This window comes from Emydura macquarii, unplaced genomic scaffold (assembly GCF_026122565.2).
Source record: "Emydura macquarii macquarii isolate MOO-44397 ecotype Brisbane River unplaced genomic scaffold, CSIRO-AGI_Emac_v2 contig_2768, whole genome shotgun sequence".
Classification (NCBI taxonomy): domain Eukaryota; kingdom Metazoa; phylum Chordata; order Testudines; family Chelidae; genus Emydura; species Emydura macquarii.
The window spans coordinates 11638325-11662885 of record NW_027132905.1 but is presented as its reverse complement, the minus strand read 5'-3'; positions in this window follow the sequence as shown (position 1 = coordinate 11662885).

Sequence of the window (24561 nt, the reverse complement as noted above, 5' to 3'; positions counted from 1 at the left end):
TTTTTGAAGCTTTCTTTGATAGAGTCGTAGCATTCTTAACTGCTGATTTGGCTTTGCCATTAGACTGGCTGTGGCATGGTGATGCTGTACTGTGACTGAATTCCCATTCCCAGCTAAAGTGCACTAACTATCTGTAGATGAACTGGAGTTCCGGCTCTGAAATTGCCCCGCGTGGGATACCAGGCTTGCTGAAATGCTTTGTTTACAATGGTTGCTGCAGTAGCTGGGTCGACTTAACTTTTGAGTGTAGACCTGGCATTAGTAACCTTTTAGCAGCTTTGCTGCAGGGATGAACTAGTGGGTTGTCTATCCTGGGTATGTTTTTGTTTTGCTTGCATGTCTACTGTCTGGTTCATTTGTCCCTGGGTTACTGTCACTAGAACATAAGAACAGCCGTACTGGATCAGACCAATGGTCCATCTTCCCTAGTAGCCTGTCTTCCATCAGTGGCCAATGCCAGGTGCTTCAAAGGGAATGAACAGAACAGGTAATCATCAGGTGATCCACCCCGTCACCCATTCCCAGCTTCTGGCAAACAGCTATCCCTCTAGTTTCATTAAGTCACCTGTTTTATCTGAAGTATGGCTTCATGTTGTCTGCACTACCTGAAAAAAGTATACCCAGACCATATACGTCTCCTTGTTATTCTGCTTCGTAATCTGCATTGTACTGGTGGTATTATGGTCGTACCACTGTATAATTTTAATTTGACTTTAGTTGGCTGCAATTTTCATTTCTTCTCTTTCATAAGGCTGAGGAAGTCTTTGTAGCCTGGCACATTCACTGATGCCCCACTGTCTATCTATCTGTATTTAGTTTCCTGCTGCTGCCTTGCCTTTGAATCTGAGCTTTCCAGATCATTTGTTTTTAGTGTTTTGCACTGCATTAATATCATATGTGCAAAATCTCATCCTCTCAATCTCTGCTTGCTTCCTCAATATGGTGCATTTTTTTCTTTGCTTCTCTTGTTGGCACGCTTTGGCATAATAATTTCTCGTGCCTCAATTATTGCATTTGACCCCTTCTGCAGGGCATTTTCCATTAGCATGTTTTTCTCCACGGTACCACAGGTCTTCCTTTACTTTTAACTTATCTCCTCTGCTTTGTATTTGCTTTTGTACAACATTTGCTGTATTTTTCCTTGTATTTTCATGCTTTCCCTGTGCTACTTGGGGAATTAGCTCTGTTTGCTCCACTTGTTTGCTCCACTTATTCGCTCCATTTGGATGTGAGCTTGTTCACTAGCTTTGCACCTAGCTATAACTCTTGGTAGAGTGCCTGGGTGCTCCTGAGCATTTGCATTCAAGCTACGGCATCCTTTGTCCCCATTACTAACTGGTCACAAATTAGTTCATCTTCTCAGATGTGATAATCCCGTGACTCAGCCATTTTGTCCAGTTTGCCCAGCTCCGTTCCATCTGTAGCAACTTGGATACCTATGGGCAGATTGTGCATGGCATGTTAGAGAAGGGCCACGAATGGGACATGCATCAGTGCCATTCGATGATCAAGAAGCTGAGGCAGGCGTACCAGAAGGCAAGGAAGGCAAACTGTCATTCTGGTGCGGTGCCTAAGACCTGCCGCTTCTACAAGAAGCTGGATGCCATCCTCAGCGGCGAACCACCTCCACCCGCAAGGAGGTCTAGAGGCAGCAGCCAGCGGCGTCACCCCCAAGGATGACAAGGAAGTGGAGTTGGCGGAGGTTGTGGGAGAGGTAACAGGGTCATCTGGTAGAGTAGCAAGTCAGGATCTCTTCTCAACTCCAGAGGGGTCTAGCCAGTCACAGCACTCTGGCTCTTATGCGCCTGACACAGGAGAAGGGAGCTCTTGTAAGTACTCATTTCGATTTGATACTGCGTGGTGCCATGAGGTGGAGCTGCTCTTTATTTTGTTATATGTTAGACGTGGGATACGGGATAGAAATTAACAAGACTAGCACTGTTTGCATCTGCTTCCCATTCCTCAATTCAGCTACCAGTGGGGGCCTTGAGGAAAAGTTTGTTAATGCAGACCACGATTTCACAGGACTCCTCCAGAGAGATCTCTAGGAAACTTTCCCAGAGGTACTCACCAATCCTCTGTCGAAGGTTCCTTGGCAGAACTGCTTTGTTTCTCTCCCCACTGTAGGAAACTTTGCCGTGCCAAAGGCCAATTACTTCTGCAGGAACCAAAGCGGCGCCCAGACAAGCAGCATACGGACCCAGACTGAAGCCACACGCATGCAGGAGATGCATCCTTGGTTACCTGCAGGAGGGAGATATCGGCTTTGATTACCCCTGCCTGTGGAAAATGGTGCCAGAATTTACAATAGTGTCTCTAGGCACTGGCAGTGATCCCCTTTGGAAACCACCCAGACCCTTTGTCCCATCTTGGCCCTTCCCCTGGGTCAAACTCACCATGTTTAGGGCACTCGCCAAGCTGTGTGCTTGGCATGGGAGAGTGAGAAAGAGGTGTCCTTAACTGTTAGGATTCAAGGCTGTGAGTGCACAAAACTGCCTCTGTTTTATTGTTTCTTGTGCTTCTGCAGATGTGCCCTTGAGGCACCAGCGGCACGCCTCCGTCAGCTAAAGAGGTGAACCAGGAGGAGTCATGAGGCCATATTCAGGGAAGTGCTGAAATCATCTGATGCTGCCGCTAGCAAACACAGGGAGTAGAGAGAGACAACAAATTAACAATTACAAATGGATAGCCAGGAGAGGAAACAGGGGCAGGAGCAAATGATAGAGGGGCAGAAGTGGGTGATAAAGGGCAGGGGTGGATGATGGAGGACCCAAAAGAGACGCCGAGGGCCCTGGTTGCGCTGCAGTTAGAACACGTGTGCGTGAATCTTGCTGCGGCCCATGCAGAACGGCACTCCATGACCTCCCCAGATTCCCCACACACATTCCTTGCAAGTTCCTGGCCCATCGCAGTCCCTGTTGCTCTCCACCCCTAGGGACGGGTGTCAGAATGACAGCTGGACTTACACACAGCGGTGAGAGCCTCAATTCAGAGAGAGCCCCTCAGTGTCATTGCCCTTGTAAGACATGGAAATCTGTGTATTGCTGTGTAATAAAAGTTCTCTCGGAAATAAAATGTATCTTTATTTGTGTCCTTCACATGCTGGTTGCTGCTAGAATCATACACTGTGCTAAGTGGCACATCTTCAGACTACAATTAACCTTTAGGCAGCAATCATTACAGGGGGTCATTCAAGGTGGCAAGTAAACAAAGCCTGGCCAATGCATTACAGAAAGGCACATTACTGGGGATCATTGTCAAAATGCTGCTTCAAAGCCTCCTGGATTTGAATAGACCCCCCCCCCTCTCCCCACCCACTGAGCCCCTCTAATAGCCCAGGTATCTGACTGCTCAAAATCAGCAGCCAGGCAATCCACCTCAGTGCTCCACCCCCCCGTGGGAACTTTTCCCCTCTTAGCTTCACAAATGTTATGCAGCGTACAACAGGCTGCTATGACCAGTGGAATATTTTCCTCATTGAGGTCTAACTTGCCAAAAAGGCAATGCCACGCCCTTTTAATCTGCCAAAAGCACATTCAACAGTCATGCTACAGCTGCTGAGCCTGTTGCTGAAGCGCCCCTGGCTGCTGTCAAGGTTTCTGGTGTAAAGCTTTATGAGCCACAGAAGTAAGGGGTAGGCTGGGTCTCCCAGCGCACGATGGGCATTTCCAGATCACCTCTTGGAGTCTGCTGGGCTGGAAAGAACGATTCTGCTTGCAGCTTTCTGTACAGGCCAGTGTTCCTGTCCCTTCCCTGTCTGCCCCGTGTTGATAACAGCGAAATGAGCCTGATGAGCCACCAGTGCCTGCACTAGCACAGCGAAATAGCTCTTGATGTGTGCTGTCACAACACGGGCGGGGACCAAAACCGGGATGTGTGTCCCATCTATCGCCTACAGTTAGGGAAGCCCATTATCTCAAAGCCATCCACTATTCCTCTCCACATTGCCCAGAGTCACAGCCCGTCATAGCAGCATGCGATTAATGGCCGCGACCCCCATGGTGGCCGGCCCAACTCCAGATTCATGACTGACCGGTAGCAGTCCAGCAGGGCCAAGTGCCACAGGGCTCGTGCCTCTCACTTCACCACCGTGAGATGTCATGTGAGTGTTTTGCGCCACAGGGCCGTGGGCGAGCTCTGCAAGGTCATGGACAGTAGCTTTGCGCAGCCAAAAGGTCTGAACCCACCGTTTAGCAGCCCACACCTGCATAAGAGAACCAACCGTGTGCCCTTGTTGAGGCAGCTGGGTGCTGTTGGTGCCAAGCGGGCTAATGTCATACTGGGCTGCATTAATAGGAGCATTGCCAGCCGATCGAGGGAAGTGATTATTTTCCTCTATTTGGAACTGGTGAGGCCACATTTGAAATAGTGTGTCTAGTTTGGGGGCCCACCGCTCCCCAGGAAGGATGTGGACAAAGTGGAGCAAGGCCAACGGAGGGCAATGAAAATGTTTAGGGGGCTGGGGCACATGGCTTATGAGGAGAGACTGAGGGAACTGGGCTTATTTAGCCTGCAGAAGAGAAGAGTGAGGGGGGATTTGATAGCAGCCTGCAACTCCCTGAAAGGAGGGTTCCAAAGAGGATGGCGCCAGGCTGAGCTCAGTGGTGGCAGACGACGGAACAAGGCGCAATGATCTTGAGTTGCAGTGGGGGAGGTTTAGGTTGGACATTCGGAAAATCTTTTTCACTAGAAGGGTGGTGAAGCACTGGAATGAGGGCTGGAATCGCCATCCTTAGAGGGTTTTTTTAAGGCCCAGCTTGACAAAGCCCTGACTGGGATGATTTAGTTGGGGCTTTGAGCAGGGGGTTGGACTAGATGACCTCCTGAGGGCCCTTCCACCCCTAACCTATGACTCTCCTACGATGCAATCCCAAAACTCAGCACTTGCTTTCTGAGCCCAGTAGGGTCCATCCTGTGCAGCTGCTCCGTGAGTGCCAAAAGCAATCTGGAATTGTGTCTTTCCATGGCCCGCAGCAGAGCAGGTGCCACAGCTCATGAAATACTGCAGGAGCAGCCGCATTGGGTTCAGAATGGTTATCACAAGACTGGAGAGCAGTGCAGGAGCCATGCTTTCAGCCAGAGATGCCAGGCATGAAACGTAGTGGAAGCCCATGGAATGATGGGATGGGGAAACCTGCATTATAGGCTGGTGAGCCCACACCCAAGATGCACTGCGAGCCATTCCCAGAATGCCTAGTGGCAGAAGGTGGTGAGTTGCACAATGGGATAGCAAGCCATGGTGCACTGCTTTCTTTGTCAATGCTAGAGCACCAACTCTGGATGCATACTGCCGATAAAAGGAGCGTTGTGTGAACATGCACAAGCCAGGTAATTATAGCGGTTTAGGAGCCTTGGTGTAACGTGAGGCGACTTAACTGTAGTGTAGACATGGCCTTAGTCTCTGGTTTCGCAGCCCTGAAATAACCGGTGCAATTCTGCTACCAGGTGCTGTAGTGAATCGTGTGAGAGAGACAAGATTGTGCAACAGTCAGGCTCTATTCCTTTTTCCACTGTGGTGAGGGTGGCCTGTTCTTCCCTTTCGTGGGTCATGCACCCTCTTCAGCTATGCCGGCGATATGCCTGGGTGGGAGCATGGGGAGGAGGGGGGGGAGTGGCCCGGTCCCACCCTCTGCCCCGGGCCCCGACCCAGGGACCCTGTGCGGCGTCGTCTCAAAACTGCTCAGTCCGTGACTTACTCCCTTCCGTGGGTCGCCTGTCCTTGGCCCCATTGCTCACGGTCCGCTTCCTGGAACCGGGTGGGGAGGGGTTCTCCCTCAGGCCTGTGTGCCTTGGATCCCTGGCCGTGCCCAGACGGGCACCCCCCTTGTCTCTGGGACCTTTTGGGGTTATGGTAGCAACAGTATTTGCTCCAAGCCCTGTAGCCGCGCTCCGCTCCTCCTCTTAACTCCCTTCCAGCTGCCCCCAGCTGCCTGACCAGGAGGCTTTTAACTGCTGGGGCAAGCGCCTTGTTTGGCCTCAGCTGGCCTAATTGCCCTGGAGTTGCCCCAGCTGGATCACCCAGGAAACAGGGATTTGTTGAGCCTGGGGCTAATATAGATCCCCTCCACTACTCTCCTGTAGCCATCAGGTCTGGCCCTGTCACACCACTTACACAATCTTCTCTTAGCAAATACGTCCCCAATGTACGGCCGTTTCCTAAATTCCCAGACACACGCGTGCGATCAGCCTATAAAGCCCCCTGCTGTGCGTTAGCTAAATCATACCCCACCGAGGTAAACACACACTGTGCTGTGGTGGGCACCTGCAGTGACCTGGTGAGTAGCCAGAGTCGAGCCATCCCGTTACTGGCATGCTGCTGGCTGCTCAGCCGTGTGCAGCTGAAATTTACACACACCACTGCCCCCATTCCCCACCCCCGCCATGGTCAGGAGACCAGTAGCTGGCCAGCTCCCACTCTGGGATTGCTGGGAACATTTGGTTTCCATGATGAGACCATCCCCCCTCCCCCCCCCATCCTTGTGTCTCTACTCTGCCCCCCAAAAACCAGCCCTCTGGCTCGCTCTTGCTCATGCCTGCTAGCTTTTATGCTGGTCTTAAGCTTCCTGGTGCCCCAGTGGGTCTTCTGTGTGGGCCCTGGGCTGCCCTTTGACCCAGCCATGGCCTGCACCTGGCCCTGCTGCCATGGCGGCTGGCAGGTGACAAGTGATAGCCATGCTCAGTGTACACTTACAGGATTGGGCCCCCAGCGAGAGAGGCATTCTCCCACCTCATTGAGTGTCCAGCCTGAGCCCGGAAGTCTACGCTGCAGTGAAACAGACCTGCAGCCCCGAGCCCTATAAGTAGAGCCCTGCAAAGCCGCAGAAATCTGCGGACCTTTTTTTGTGGCGCGGATGCATATCTCAAAGTTGAGGTCTCAAAAGGGGACAGATCTCAAAGGTGTCCACAGCTCATAAACTTGGAGGCTGCTTCCCCACCTCCACAAGCCAAGGGGTTGATGACTGGCCATCGATCAGCTATTCAGCTGTGACTGGCCATGCAACCACTGATCGGTGGCCAAACAGCTGATCGGGGGGGTGAGTGTGATCCCCAAACACCTGATTGGCACCCAGGGCCTGTGGGTGCAGTGCAGGTGGGGATAGATGGCGTGTGGTGTGTGGGTCAGATAGATGTTGATTCACGCGGATGCTGAGCCACATTTTTTTGTATCCACCCAGGCCTCTGCCCATGAGCCTGAATCAGCTGGCACAGATCAGTGTGTGACTGGTGGAGCGTTATAATTATTTACATTCCACGGCAATAAGTGGCCAAACAGCCCACCACATCCTGTAAGCAGGGGTCCATGATCATCCTACAGTTACGGGGGGGTAAAAAGAAGATGATTCCACAAAGGGGAACATGACCGAAAGACAAAAAGGATGTGGAATTTGAAGGCTGTTTTGCAGTTCATTATGAACTTGCAAATGGAGTCACTTTACCCATCCTTTAAATGGGCCCCTTGTTCAATGACTATGAGCCAGACGGCACCAGAGGTGAACTCCCAAATGTTTTCAGCGATAAGCAGACTTTTCTTTTGTTGTGTTGGGGAAACACAAGCTATGGTAAAAATTTTCACAGGAGCTTGTGTAGAAATATTCTCGTCCATTTTCATACTGCGCTAATATGTGGAATTACTGTGTGTGGTTGAGCGTAGCTGTGTGGGCTGCAGGCCACATCTCTGCCACTCAAGACAACTCTAAAACTACAGCACCTGCTTCCTTTCTTTCAGGTATATTATTGTTATCTGTATCACCTAGGAGCCCCAGTCACAGACCAGGACCCCCATCGCGCTAGTCATTGTACAAACACAGTGCAAAAAGATGGTCCTGCCCCAGACAGTTTACAATTGACATATAACCCTTACATGCTTTCTCTGCCTAGTTGTCTCCGTCAGTCCTACAATCCAGCCTGATCCTCTCCTGTATCCCCTGAGTAGTCCTTCCAAGGGACTTTGAAGTCAGTAGTGATATCAACGGACTGCTTGCATGCTTACAGGTTTGGTGCACAAAGTTAGCTTTCTCATGTACCAAGTTTTACTGGTAAGAAGTTAGAGCCCATAGGCTTCATTGTTCTGCTCTTTGTTTTGCCTTGTTACATGGTCTATTTTCTTCAGTTTGCCTCTAACACTCATTATTATGAGGGCCTGCCCAAGAGCCCTTAATCACATGACTTAATTGGACCCAGGTTATGGGAATAAATGTTGCAGGATTGGCCCCCTCCACTCCTTTGTCTGATGTTTACATCCACACAAATGTGGCAGCTGCTGGTTTTTTGCCGTGTTTTAACCAAGCTGCTTTATAAAATACCTTGAAGGATAATATAAAATACAATAAGTCATTTGAAGAATGTCTTGTTCCATATTTTATTGATTGTTTGGAAGCTGAGACATTTTATATTGTCAGTAGCAACTTGTCATAAAAAAATAAAATACATAAAATATATGACAGTTTGAATATATTAACAACTTTTTTGTAATACAAATAGTTTAAATACAGGGAAGAAGAATAAATTATGGCTCAGCACAGGAGCACTTGCTGTATTGAGAAGGCAACTGGAGAATAACAATGCCCTGAGAATGAGGTAGCAGGATTTTAAATACACAGAATTACAAATATATAAGTTAAAATGTAAGATGCAAATTCCAATCACTGGCCTCTTCTTTTAGGTCCCAATTAAATTTAAGCACACACTTACACACTATCCTAAATCAGGACTTTGGTCTTGAGCAAATAATTTTTAGAACATACAATATAAAAATAAGTTACCTTTAAATAAAATACAATAATAAATAAAATCAAGCAATATTGTACCACTGAACTGCTAAAAGCATTAAAGCAGTCCAATAAGCTGTCAATATTTTACACAATCCTGGATTTTTACTATTAATGATTTAAAAGGACACTGTCAATATCAAAGTCATATATTAAAAATTATTTACCTTTTGTACTAACAATACCTAGATTATTACATTTGAAATAATTCCCACCCATCCGCATTGTTTGATGTTTTGTTCAACGCTTCCACTTTGCCCAGCTTGGAGAGTGAAACCAATTTCACTTTCTAGTTTTATCTTGCCAATCGATATAACTGAGGTATTTCTAATATATCTATCTCCTTGGGATTTAAGACATTCTCATGCACGGAACAAACTTGAGCTCACCACTGCCCTATAGAGGAATGCTGACACACCTGAAAATGTTTTCATAGGTTGCTTTCTTAAAACATGTCTTGAAAATATTTCTATTGGACTTTCTAATTCTTTTAACCTAATTTTGGTCCCTTTGTGAGGATGATGAAATGCACAGTTTTTATCAAAGGGAATAACAAGCAGATTGATACACCTACTCTCTGCCTCCAAAAACCAAATGAATAAATGACATCCTTACCCCTGAGGGCTCTGTTTCAGGAGAGCACTTCAACATGCCCTGAAAGTTAAGTATGTGATTAGATGCTTTCCTGAAGAGGGACACTTCCTTGAATCAGACTCTATGCTCTGTGCTCTGTTCTCCCATATCACAGCCCACCTTCGCCTCCTGGGAATATTGCCAGCCAGTTTCAGTATTGCCATAAAAGCATTTTTATGAAATAGAGATGAAATTTACCCCAGTGCAGAGGTCCCACAGAAAGCCCCCTAGAGTTTCCCTATGTGACCTTGACCATGGAGCGGTCATGCAGGGGCTCCACGTCAGCCCGTTGCAGGCTGACTTGAAAAGAGCCGTTGAGGATAGAAGGAGATTATTGGCTCTAGTGGTATAAAAATCCTAAGGACAAGGAGGGGACTGAAGCTACCTCCTGCCGGTGAGCTTTTAGTTGTTTGTTTTAGGTACAGACAGACACACAGATATACAGACACTTTTACATATATATGCCGTGCAATAAGAGAATGTCCCTGGGCATTGAGTGAAAATGTAACAAAACCAACAATTCCAGTGTACTGCGTGGAGGATGCCCCACAGTTACTCCAGTTCAACAAGCCTAACTATGTGCACTTGAGTGGTTCCACTCAAGTCAACGGAACAAGTCACATGCTTACAGCTAGTAGCATGCTAAGTAGCTTGTTGAACTGAGGCGTGTGTGCAGAAGGGGCAACTTCACGTTGGACAAACAGTGTAAACTAATTTTAATGCTGACCCATTTACAATTAAATTGAGCGCTGGCATTGGATGGGTTAGCATACAAATTAACTAACACTAACTTGCCCAAAGCTGAGGAAACGCATGCTGCATTTATCAATTTTACAACCTATTTTAAGAGCTACTAGACAGAGATTAACGGGCACTTGGTTTTAAAATGTCAGCTACAGCCTTCACACCGATAAAAACACTCGTTGCATTCAGTTTCCTTTTAAGTTTCTGAAGAGTCCTTGGGTGTAGTTTCCCAGCTGAGGCAAGAAGTTTCTCAGATAAATCTCATCTCCATTTTCCATGGAGCAGTTCTAAAAAAAAAAAAAAAAAAAAAAAAAGGGCAGGTCAGAAATGGTTAAACAAAGCCAGCAGCAATTTTCAATCTCTCAAGAAACAAATGGCTGTCGTGTTTCTCATTTATTTCTTTTAAGACCCAAATAAGTAAGCAAAATCAATTCTATGAAATAACCACCTGGTGGCAAAGCTGTCTCTACTGACTGTGGAGACAATGACCAGAACTTGGTATGTAAATATTATGCTTCCCAGGTCATTGATTTTCTCTGTCAATAAGATAAAAAGTATGTATATCTATGGAGCTTCACAAATAATAAATAATGCTAGTATGTTATGTTCAATTAAAACAGGTGTGTACTATGAACCTGGAGGTCAGGAATTTTGCCTTTCTAGGAAAAAATGATGAGAGAAGACCTTCAAGTTCAGAACAAAGCAGCCCCTGTCCTATTTATTATATTAGAGTTACTATTATTATCATCCCTAGTGTGCCAGGTGCTTTACTGATAGTAAAGGGCCTGCCTTTTACAGACTACTGAATATGTTTTTCCGTGATCTGAAAAAGATTCAAAGATTGCTTTTATTTGTATTTTGGAGAAGGAAACAGAATATTATTTCATTGCTTTACTTCCATTAAGAAGACATCTTTCTAATCCATCACTGAATGACCTCCTCAATTATGATCTGCCAACAGCTCACAGCTACCACAAATCTGAGCCATTCTTGGATAGGTAGACATCTTGCGTTAAATGTTCCGAGCAACATTTATTTCCATGACACTGACACCACCGAATTGGGTGTGCATTCATGATTATTACAATCCTCATAAAATCTTGTACCTGCCTGGAACTGATTCTTAAGATCTGTACAAGCTTGTTGTGAGTATGTTTGAGGTTCACTCTCTGAGTGCAATTAAATTGCAAAAGAGCACAGGTTTAAAATACAAATTTGCTGTGTAACAAATAGAGATGAGGAACAAGAATATCATCAGAAATGTAAAATATTTGCCTGACAAACACATTCTTAACTGTAATATGGTCTTTCAACAGATACTTACGTTACTTCCATGCAGATTGAGCAAATTGCTTAGGATTGGTTCGTAATAATCTTTACATTTAGTGACGCTCTTCAGAACCTCTGTGGCTTGACATAACTTTTCAGATTCAGGCAGCTATTAAACACAAAGACAGCAGGACAAAAGATTAAAACCTTTGCAATTGCTTTAAATAGTCTAGTTTAAATAGCTAATGTTTTTGGGGTATCTCCTCCCATTGAAATCAATGGGAAATCAACCACTGACTCCCTAAACCACAATCCTTTTAGTTGCCCTTCACAGGGTATTTTTAATTTAATCTATATCCTTCCTACATGATAAATGACCTTGTTTATGCACATATATTCTCTGTAGTCTTATATAGCCACAGAGCAGTTCCACTGACGTGAAGTGGTTACATTGTCAAGTTATCACCAGCAGACCAAATTTGGTGCTGAATCCTGGTCATGTGTCACCTCAGGCACATTGCACATATGCTAAGAAGATCACATGATAACAAGATGCCTTTGATGAGAATTTGTGAATTGTCAGGCCTGGGAACTATTATAAACATGGCCTGTGTTTAAATCAGCCCTGTGCTATATGAAAACTTAGCAGAAATTGCATACTATCTACCAACTGGTATATCTTTTAGCAGTTTTAATTACTGAGGTCTCCCTCTTGGCTCATGTAAAACAAGCCTTCGCTGCAGATTTCTGTGCAGAAATTCAGAAAAGTTGTATTTTTAAATCAATTTAGTTAAACTAGTGCAAATTTGTGTGAAGACAAGCTAGTGGTATGATTCTGATTTCTGTTTGCTGAGTAATACAAATACTGTAAATATATCAAAGTAAAGCTTTAATTATTTCTATGTCTTAAATATTTTTTCTGTATACTTCTATATCATCTCTTACCTTTGGATCAGTGAATGTGACCCTCATCACTCTGGTATTATTGCAGGGTATCTGGAAAAGCAACAAAACAATAGCCATAAGAATGAGAATTTACTCAGAGCGAGTCAAAGCAAAACTGAATATGTAACTGGCAATTTTCAGTAGCCTTGTGAATGTAGCGTAATCCCACTCCCAGGGCGATTAAGCAAAGCTTTGTGAACTATCTATGTGTAATGTATGTCCTTATAAATTCCTGTGGGAGAAAAAAAACCAAACCAAACCTTTTGTCCCCATTCTTTATTATAGACTCTTTCACCCTCAATCTTTGGTGCCGAATCAGGCTCTAGAAGAGCAAAAGTAGCCACTGCTACCAACAAGAATAAATGTTTTTAAGAAATAACTTAAAACTAGAGTCTTAAATAAACTGAATATTTTTCAACTTAACATAAAGTTCTTTTGACAAAGCCCTCATCTATTGTTTAGTTAGTCACATCTGCCTTTCTAAATGATCCAGCTAATGGTCTGGGCATTTGTTCCAAGTCCGACAGATTTCTCAAGTGCTAGGTGCTCTGCTCTCTGGCACCTTGCCTCTTCACTCAGCCTAGGCACCTGACTAGCACACAACACACTATACCGCGTTATGTGTTATTTCTTACATCAGAACCCGCCTTCCTTTAACCTCATAATGGCTTGATATTATGGCTATGATGCGAGTCCTGTCCTCAGTCATATGGGCATAGCTCCTATGGACTCAAATGGATCTAAAACTGACTCCTATACGTTAAACAGTAAGGATGGAATTTTCAAAAGTTTCAGTAGAGCAAAGCATGGCGTGCAGTGATTGTGGGATAAGAGCACTCCTTGGGTGTCTGACAGCAGAAGGATCAGTCACATGTGGTAAATTTAAACACGTCTCTCTTTATTGGAGTGTATGACTTCATCTAGAATTTGACTTTGAGCGATTAAAAAAAGAGAGAGAGAGAGAGAGCTAGACAGGAAATGATTCAAACTGTATTTCAGCATATCATCACAACCTTGATTAGCCAATCAGATTACTCCTTCAGTCCTGCCCATTTTCAAAACATAGATACTACAGACGCATAGGTGACTATTGTAACAGTTGTTACTACCATTTGCTAGAGCGCAAGAGAAAAATGTATCTACACAAGCCACAAACTACCAGCTGTGTAATAACAAAAGCAAGAGGGACAGATTCTGCCGCCCATATTCACAATGAATAATGCCTTAAACCCAAACATTTAAGGACGTACTTAACTGTAAGGACATAAGCAACCCATCTGAAATCAATGGCACTATTTACGTACTTGCAGTAAAGCGTAGATGTTTGCAAGAATGAGGCCTTCCGTTAACAGCCCCAAGGAAGAAAATGCGTGGCAGAATCTGGCCTACAATTATCAAATATATATTATGCACTGGATACCAATAATTACAAAATGCTGATACTTTTCCTTAGATATTATTAATTGAAAACATCCTTTAGACATATTTACCTGAGCTCCTGAAGTTATGTTGGTGATTTTCTTGACTATTTCTTTCATGCTCAATTCCTGACGATGAGTTGGTCGGGAAGAAATATGAGCTATCAGACAGAAAAGAACAAAAGTTGCCTTTAACAAAATGAACATCCTGGCTTGTCTGGTCACAACTCTTGGTATTGCCTGGTTAGAACTGTTTGAGAAGTCCTCTCTGTTTATGCACCTTCCGAGCTAATTGTTTTTATAGTGTATAAGAGGAAAAGTTGGTGACGTAAACTAAACTATTCTGCTGTATGGATTTTGATGACATGCTGAGATTTATTTTTAAACAAACCCACGTCACCCTATGATCTGATAAGGAGTTAAATAGCACAACACGGATACAATATCAATATCATTTTGCTATTTGTTACACGTATTTGCATATAAAAAAAGTGTTTTCCTCTTAATCATTTTTTCCAAAACGTCTACCGGGTAGACCTGGATGAGGAACTCATGATTTGGCATATTTGGTCGGTGTCCCCTTCTGAACCACAATATGAGTTTTGTTTTTATCAGATCTAGTGAATAACTATTACTGGCTGTAAACTTAGACTCTGTTAATAATATACATATATATTAATATGCATAGTAACATGCATATAATATAAAGCCTACATATAATAAACATTATATGATAAACCATTTCCATTATTGTATGTAATAATGTACTCTATTAGCAATACACACATACTCTATTTTTTATTGTTTATAATAATTTTATGTGTGTGTCATCCACCATTAAATAAAAACAAATAACATTTAATAAAAACCCACCCACTTAAATTGCATACACACAATAAATTCCCATTGAGTAAAAGGCTCTGGATCAGAATCATTATTAATATACATATAATATGTACCTTACATTTATATGTTAGATATTTTAAAAAACCAAATGCATTACTCTACATAATATAGTGTATTATTAATATACATATATTCTCTTGTATTATTTATAATAACATTAACTACAAAAAAGATTCCCTCCAAAGTGCTCATGGTTCTGCACAGCAAAATAAAACATATATAATATAATGAAATTATAACCACCCTCTTAAAATACATGGACACAAAACAAGTTACAAATGCTATCACTATTTTGAGCTTCACAGAGCTTGTCTTCAGTTCTCCTGCATGCTAATTATAGGAGATCCGAATAAGACTATTAGAGCTGGGGGGAAATCTTTGGCCAAACTTTTTTTTGATAAAAAAATAAAGATCCGACAATACTGAAATATTTTGTGAATTCATGATGATTTTGCCACATTGTTTTGGTTAAAAAAAATCATTTGGCCATTTATGAAATAAAACATTTTTATTTTTTGGTTCAAAATTTCCTTGAATTGTATTTGAAAAACAATAGAAAACATTTTAAAAAAATGCTCAGAATCAAAATGTAACCAATTTTTTCCAACCTTATTTTGATTTGAGTGAACCATTTTTTTCTAGATTTTTTTTTATATTGCCAGCACACCAAAAACAAACAAACAAGAACAAAAAAACCTGTTATTTGAACAGTGCTAATCTTTATTACTGATGATCATGCATAGTCCAGAAAGAATGCAGGGTTGATTTTTTCAGATCCTAGGCTGAGTTTGCAACGCTGCCAGGTACAACAAACAACTGTTCATCTGTAAGCTAAGTAAAGCAGTGACAGTAATCACAGAATCGCAACTAGACCTGAAGAGCTCTGACTACGTGAAGTGTTTTTTGTTTGTTTGTTTTCTTAATTTTCTGTATTCTATGAACTGGGCACATAATACAAATCTAGCACAATACCTTCAAAAGCTAAGCCAGTGGCATCCACAACACTTGGCAGTGGCAAGAGTTCTGTGGTGGCTAATCTATAATAAATAGTCAGTTTAAAGTTGGAGCATGGTTTTCCCTTTCAGCCTGAACTTTTAATATTATAGGCTAGTATTTGATGGGCACACTAGTCTAGGATAAGCCAAGTTATTCCATAGCAGAAACTTTTTCAAGAACAGACTTACACACTTTCTAACACGCTCTTAGAAAAACCAGGCTCCAAAATGCAGAGGTGCTGTGTTGCTTAACAAGGACTCCTGCTTCATTTTTACATCTGAAGCATTATGGCACAGATCCTCTGTTGCATCTGGTTTACGCTAATACTATAAAAAAGGAGGATCGTGGGTCACAGAGCTGATTATAGCTACTTAGGTCTTTGCCCAACCCTAGCCTGAAGCCCAGGTTAACTCTGTGAAAGCTGCCCCTAGGGATCATACTAGAGCTGACTGGCAATTTTCTGACAAAATGTTCTGCTGCCAAAAATTGTTGAAAATTAAATATTTTGTGGAAACAGATAGGTTTTGATGAAACGTTCTTTTGGGGGGAAAAAATTGAAAAAAAGCATTTTGACCAGGTTGAACTGTTCTGTTTTGACTTTTTAGGAATGTGATGTTTTGATTTTCCATTTTGAAACAACCTTTAGTTAAGTTATATTAATTGTATTATACTGCATAAACTAGAAAAGTCAAAATTGGAATGAAATGGTTTGATTTTTATCTAATGTTTTAATTGACCTAAAACTCAGTTATTACTGGAATTGTGTTTTGTGGGAAACTTAGAAATGTCTTTTTTCATTCCATTTTGGAATGGAAAAAAACCCCAAAAACTGTGGAATTTCCTGCAAATTGGAAAATCCACTTCACACCCAGCTCTAAAGTCAGGGATTGGGTCACTCCTCTACCTGTCCGCCCCACCCTCTCAGCCAGAGGTCACTGGGCCAGAGGGTTAGGGATTGGCCGTGCTAGGGGCATGCCTACTGGGGACTCACAATTCCAGGGATATCACTAACTAAGTAGTTAAGGTCAGTCTCCCCGTGCCGGTCAGGAGGTCCAAAGTGAATGGAGTGGAACAGAGCAGCTGCTCCAATATGATTATTCGTGAAATCCCTGAACAGTGCTTGCAGTGCTGCACAAAACAGATTTAGACAGTTCCTGCTGCCAGGAATGCATAATCTAACAATCCAGCCCCCAATCCTGATGTAAGAATGCAGAAGAAATTTCACCACCTCAGGGAATTTTGTGGTGCCAATTCTGGAACGGTGCCTGTCAGATTTCTTCAATGTGACTGGAAAGTGAGTGATTTGGGGTTGGCGGGAGACGGCCTCCAACGAATTTGGAGTACTAAAAGCATTACAACTAATTGTGGTAAATATGGGTCTATCACCCAGGAGGGAGATAGAATCTTTTACCAGACAAATGACAGAATCTGATTCTAGATACTGTAACAGTTAAACAGCTGGGGAAAGACTACCATACTCATGTCAGTTCAGCCAGTGTGGGTGGAATGCAACAGAGGAGACTGCGGAGAGAGATTCTAAGAAACAGCACTAATCTATAGGTTTAGTTACCAAAACACTCAAGCACAAGGTGGAGGAAAAGAGGTCTTATCAGTTGACCCAGTATGGAGGTGTAATGGGGGGAAGTAGGGGGGGAAAGAAGACAAAACTTCCTTTTACAGATTAGTCTCTGATTACTGAAAGTACTCAAGCAAATTCAGCAACTAAGGGTACGTCTACACTGCAATCACAGGCTGTAATTTAATCTAGCTACTTCAGGTACTTGAGCAGTGAACCCATGGCAGCATAGGCCTCAGCAGGGACTGTACAAGGCTGCCTCTAACCCTGGTTCAGGGATAGAACCCTCTAACTCAGGTTGTTAGCCTGCACTGAAGCCCCTGCTGCTGCAGCTTCACTGCTCCAATTCTGAACTAGCTGGTTTAAAACCAGCTCAGATATGTCTACATGAACTGCAATTGCCCCCCATGACTGAAGTGTGGACAAACACTAAGGAAAATGATGAAGTATAATTACCCCCTACCCCTGCAAATCTTGAATTTGTGCAACAATTTACAGTTCTTTTTTTGTTTCATGGAGTGAGAAGTGTCTGTTCTTTTTTGCTTCAACCTTTGACACTATAAAGCTTAATGTTGTAATATCCTGGGAATATCACGAGTCACTTCCTGTGAAGGTGAACATCCATCTTCCTGCCAAGCTACATTTCCCATGCTTTTCATGCAAATTTGGGTATTTGAACATTAAATACCAATTTGTGCAAGCAAATGCAAGTGCACAAATGCTTGTGCATTGTTGTGCATGCAAACGGGCTCTTTCCTGTTGAAATGGGGCCTTGGATGGTTGATCTGAGTCTTCGCTGTTTTCAGAGTGGGTGAAAAACTTTTGAAATGAAACCAAGCAAATGTCACATGGATTTGGCATTCATGACAAAACCAAAACTTAGGCCATCGTTTATTAACAGGGTATCGCTAATGAAGGAGGGAAGGGGCAGAAAGAAAACATTTGCTTTCCGTTTTGTTGTCGGCGGAAGGTGGGTAAGAGCATGATCAATTAAATTTAAAGCAGTGCAAAAAATGAGCTTATTTTTTAAAAGCAGAGCCAAAACCAACATAACCCTGAAATCTGGGGGAAATTGGAAGCCTTATTAAACTTCAGGGCTGGTCCAACCTGCAGCTCTACAATGGGCTGAGTCAAAATCCAAAGACTCCTGAACTCTGAAGAGGTTCTGATCTGATCCAAACTTGGGAGTTCAAGTCCATTAAAAGCAGCGCTGGGAAGCTCTAAAAAACATTCCATTTAGTGCGCTGTCCAGACCTGTATTGACCCATGTGACATTTATTTCATTGCCTCTTTATTCCTGAATACATTTATGTGAAAACAGGATCTTTGTTTTTGAAGTGTACCCGTGCTTTTGCTCATTCCCAGCTGGAAGGCATCATCGTCTCACAGTTCCCAGAAACCAGCTGCGATATGTCGGAAGGACCGAAGTTTCGCACTGAAAGCAGCTTTGTCTTTAATGAGCCAAAGACCCAGTTATGCACTGGTGTAAAATTGCTGCATTTATCTTTGTTGAAAAGTGCATTCACTGCCCAGTAACACGTCTGAGATAATTGCTTGTTTTAGATTGTCTGCTCTTCTGGGACAGGCTGCCTTGATTTGTAGCCTACATAGTGCCAAGCACGCTGGCAGAGCTTCATAAATAACATGGACCACCTTTGCCTTTTTTTCCCCTGCTCAAGAGAGGCAGCTGCTTGTGAGGGCATGGAACACCATTGAAAGCTACTAGAAAATTAAACTGTACCCACAGCAGAAAAGGTGTTTACCATTAGCATTGAAGCTGAAGCCACTTTACACCCTACAAATTTGAATACTGGACTACTGAAGGCTCCCAATTAAGGCTCAGGATTTCAACGTTCGTGCTTCTGGATGGTGACATTGTTAAAGGGTAACTTGGAATGCCTAATTAGGTCTCCACTGCAATGGAAGCCAGACAACGCCTTGCTGCCCCTTATAAGCACACCAGACTACCTGAGAGCAATGAAATTAACTTCAGCTGAAATAAGCCTTTCCTGTTTAAATAACCCATAGCCTTATCTTATTGCTTAAGATATGTTGCAGTGTGGAAACTAGGTGTGTTAAGCAATTACACTGATAGTAAGCCTTGGTTTGCTTCTGCACAGTAGTCAAAGTTTTACAATGCTGTCACTTCGCACCTCACTAATAATTCTCCTTCTCTACCTGAGTGATTGAGGAAGACCTGCTTCTTCCATGCACTTCTTTCTTTGACCCGTTCTTGATATTAAGCCTGGAAAAAGGACCCATACTGGAATCAGAATAAGAGTTATCGTGGCTTCACCTTTTACTTTATTATAGGCAGGGCTGGGATTATTTCCTGCCTATTATTAAGGTTGCTCACCATTTTCCAGTATAAGACCCTGTTTTCAGTTGCTTACAACTGTGCCAAACTTTAAACATTTGGGCTGAAATTCTCCATGCTGGATATCTGCCTCAGACTGAATTTATTTCTAAAAATTTCTGCCAGAACGGTTCAGTCGTTTCTGAGAACGAAGCTAAGGAAACAAACGTTCTTGGGTTCATCAATTAAAAAATTCTTGAGACATTTTCTTTGAAATGCACTCATGCTCTCATGCCTTGGAAGAGGGACTTGAAATTTGGCAATGGGTTGACCTTTGTTTCAGGGGTGTGCCTTTTGCCATCCCCAAATTTGGCCACGTTACAAGCCTTTTAAAAGCTCAGTCAGTCTAATTGCATATGCTCAATGGAGACTGTAGAGCAGTGTTTCTTAACCTGGAGTTTTAGAGGGGTCGCAAGTGCAGAGCTGGTATTGGGGGTGGCAAGAAAGGTAATTGCCTGGAGCCACAGGGGCGCCATGAAACTAAGTTACATGCCTCAGCCCCGTGGGGGTGGGACTCAGGCTTCAGGGGTACAGTAGTTTGGAAAGGTTAAGAACCACTGCTGTAGAGTTTAATAACTAACATCTTCAAAAATCTGTCCTCACTGATTGTGCTAGAGATTCTCATAAGCTCCTAGCACTGACTGGACTATGAATGCTCCATCCCCTCACAATGCCTGCATGTAGCTGGAGACTGAATGCACCGGCCCAAGAGTAACTGAAAATGGTCTGTCCTCTCACAGCTCCTGCGTCTGTGACCAGCCTGCACAGGAGCCAACCCCCCAGAGCAACTAAGCATGGCCAGCCCAGTGCTACACGGGCTCAGAAGGACTTTCTCTATAATTGCTACTCTGGGCCAGATTGTCTCTCCCTTAAGTGGCCCCCCTCAGACCTTGGCACCTGTACGTGGGGGGCGGGAGGAGGAAGCTGTGTGAGTAGAGGAGTTATTTGCCTTTGTATTTGGCATTGATGTGACCGCAGCCCCAGGAACTCAATCCACAGATCTTAACAAAAAGAAAGTTTAGGGGTGACTTGATCACAGTCTATAAGCATCTACATGGGGAACAAATATTTGGTAATGGGCTCTTCAATCTAGCAGAAAAAGGTAAACACGATCCAATGGCTATATGTTGAAACTAGACAAATTCAGACTCAAAATAAAGTGTAAATTTTTAATAGTGAGGGTAAATTAACCATTGGAACAATTTACCAAGGGTTGTGGAGGAGTCTCATCACTGGCAATTGTTAAATCAAGACTGGAATTTTTTCTAAAAGAGATGCTCTAGTTCAAAAGATATTATTTTGGGGAAATTCTATGGCCTGTGTTATACAGGAGATCAGGCTAGATGATGACAATGGTCCCTTTTGGCCTTGGAATCTAGGAATGGATACATACCAAGGGATTAAATTATGGTTGCACAGGCAACCTTAATTTTTGCATTACATAACTTCTGAGTGCTTGACTTCACAACTTTAATAATGTTATTTTATCACTGTTCTGAGTATGCAATACCAGTATAACTTTCCTGTGCTGACAAGACCTGAGAGTATAGATCCCCAAAGAAGGAAGGATTTTTCTAGAGTTTTTGATTGTTGCACTCTTTACTTTTAGACGATGATGTAGGAGTTAAATTAATTTTTTTATAACGTGAATAGTACCAAATATGAGTCACAATATCTCTCATGTCAGCATGTGTAGTATCTCTTAATCAGTGGTTGATTTTATAAGCCATTTTTGATAAGTATATTGGAAATATACCAGAGTCACATTTTTAGTAAGCAAATCATTTGGCTACGTAAGCAAATGTAAATGATTGATACAGAAAAATTCAAATAGCTATTCATTATTTTAGATAGATCAATTTTGATGGAATTAAAGAAGGATGGACTAAGGAGAATTTGTAAATTGCATCAAGTTTGCCAAAGTTGAAACTTTTCAGTTGTCATGTACAAGTAGATGACAAAATGTTGGTTAGATACATCTTGGCCAAGTAGGTAGCATAGAATTATCATACTGAAGTAGATTAGGACAGATATTTAAATGTTGTTTATTATTTCAATTCCTGTACAATTACAAGGAGATATTAAAAGATCAAACATTTAAAAGTGTCATCTATATTTACGTTAACAAGTTTTGGGTTGTGACTGAGTTTTTGCGAAGTTGCATTTGCTCACGTACAGATTAGCCCTCTTTATTTACCTTATTTGGATATGCAATTCTTAGTTTTAGGGCATGCAAAAACTTGATTGACTATAATTATGCAGGCAAAAAATATGAACTCCCAAGTTAGAGACTATGCTGAGTATTTGTTCCTTGAAGAACAATTGGTTCTTTTCTTTTCTTTTTTCTTTCAACAGTCAGGGAATACAGGTTTGGGAGCAAGGAGAATTGGGAGAATTTCCAACTTCCCTAACTGTAGAACTCTAAAATAAAGACTGAAATCTCTTCTGGGAGAGGACCTTGTCTTCATATCTGTCTGAAAGGGCTTAGCACACTATTTTTGCTACATAATAAATAATAAAATTGATCATGATGTGTATATTTTTTTCCGTACTAATGAAAAAGCAGATTAGAAATACTGTTACTTATTTTACTATTTGGTGTTAGCATGAATGTATTCAATTTATTTATTGGCATTTCTATAGCATTCGTTACTGTAGTATCAGAATAGCAACTTGTTTATTAAATGTGAAGAATTCAAGTAGACATAGGGCATAGCAAAAATAGCAGCTTAAAGTCATTAATATTTTAGAAAACATAAATGATGGCTATAACGGAAACAAGCCAGTTTTAGACCATGTTACCTGATGTATGTTTCCCTTGCTCTTCAGATCCTTGAAGACAGAGTCAACATGGTATACAGAAAAAGTGTTGGTGCAGTATTTAAACTATGCTGTGATGGGTTGCCATGTGTGAGAAATAGTTTATAGAAGTCATCACTGAGGATTAGTAAAAGATTTTGATGTGGAAAAACTCCACCCTGAAAGTGGCCAGAAACCTAGCATTTGTAGATTCTAGGGGTTTCGAACAGAAGCCAGTTCATATATGAGCTCCCACACAGAGAAATTATCTCCCATCCCTTCTACGCAGTGGTCATCATGCAGGAGCAGACCCAGGACCATATCGACCCTGACAAGCTGGAAAGTTGCCAAAGGGCACAGAGGAATCAGGATGATTAGAAGATTGATTGAAGTAAGTAGGAACATGTAGTCTCACAAGTAGTATGATCTCTTCAGGAGGGAGACAGAATACAAATCTCACTGGACAGCTGGCAGCCAGTAGGCACTGAAACAGAACCAGAAAGGGAACCAAGATGTTCTGAGAGATATTCATATTCATATTTTGCTCACAGGACTTGGTAGTTCTGTACCTGGAGTTGGAGTCAGGCAGAAGAGTACTCTTTCAACCCATATAGGTCTAATTTCTTTGTGTTTTTGTCTTTAGGTGTACCCTGTGATGACATGTATTTTCTCCTGGACTATGGACACCACTGAAGATCCTGGAGCTGGTGGATGTAAAAATGTTCAAAACCTTCAGAGGCATCTGGTAACTTTTTTCCACCTCTTTAGATAGGGGAGGAGAGTGGCTGGGTTCTACCAGAGTCCCGTAGCTGCTTCCAGTATGCCTCACTGATGGGGAGGACAACCCTGGCTAGAGTTGTCAAGCTTAAAAACCACCCCCAAAAGCACATGGGGCTTCTCTCATACAACTACTATTTCAACATCCAGGGTCTCTGCAATGTTGGACAGGAGATCCTGGAATGCTTTGAAGTCATCAATTCCCAGGGCAGGAGCTGTTGTTACTGCCGCCTCAGGTGATGACATCTGGACAGTGATGCTGCTGGAGAATGGGATCTCCTCCTCTTCCTGGATGCATGAAAGGGGGATCTGCTCCAGGGCATGTGCAATGACAGTCTCCAGTTAGGCCAGTTATGGCTAAGGTGGCATGGGATACTGATTTGCTTGAGGCTGGTTGGCACAGTGCCACTTATGCCTTGCCTGGGGTAGAGATCTTAGCAAGGGACTTGTGGCACTGTCCTTGGGATTGCTCTCTTAAGGCAGGGGAAAGGCATCCCTCCTTGATGCCAGGAAGGAGTAAGCCAGAGTAAGAGAGAGGAAAAGTAAATTTCTTCAGATGGCAGTGCCACGGATTAATGTGGCCTCTGCACTGGTTGCCATTCTGGAGCGGGGGATGCTGGAGCCTCTTTGGGGAGTAATCGGGCCTATAATCAGCTCAGCCGTCAGCACTAGTACGAGTGCCAGGCTTCCTCCCCCCTGTGCCACATCTTATTTACTAGAGGCCTTGGGAGGCTCAGTCCTTGAAGGAGTTGTTTTACATCCTCCTTGTGGGATGATCCCATTTGCTTTTTGGACCTACATTTGTGCTCTGTGCAGGTTTGTCTCTTGGCATTGCCTTTCTGTGTCAGCGACATAGATGTCAGCTCCATTGTTGAGATTGTCTGCGTCAAAGTCATCAGTGTTGAGGATGTTGGTGCTGAAGTTGTTGGTGTTGACACTGATGGTACAGGTTTTGACTATGGTCCTTCCTTTTTCTGCCTGATCTCAGGACGTGGTGTTGGCTTGGGGGAGTGCTGACTGATGATGGCTCTTTTAGCTCCATCTTGGTTGACATTTCCTTTGGGTCTGAAGTGGACATGTGCTCAAGCAAACCCATACTGGTTCCTTGAGTACGTGTAACTTGAGTTGAATGTCCCTTACATACAGGTTCTGGAGGAAAACAACCTGCATACCAAACACCTGTCTTGGATGTGGCTCTCTCCAGGTAGAAGAGTCAAAGGTTGTACAAATCACTGAGAGGGATGAGTCCATCACAGGATGGCCAAGGTTTTAACTTTGATGGTTTAGCGTCTACCATGCTGGAATACAGTGTATGTGTGTCTGTCTCCTTTTGGGGAGGAATGGGGGACAGTCAAATCAAAGAAAACTTGGAAG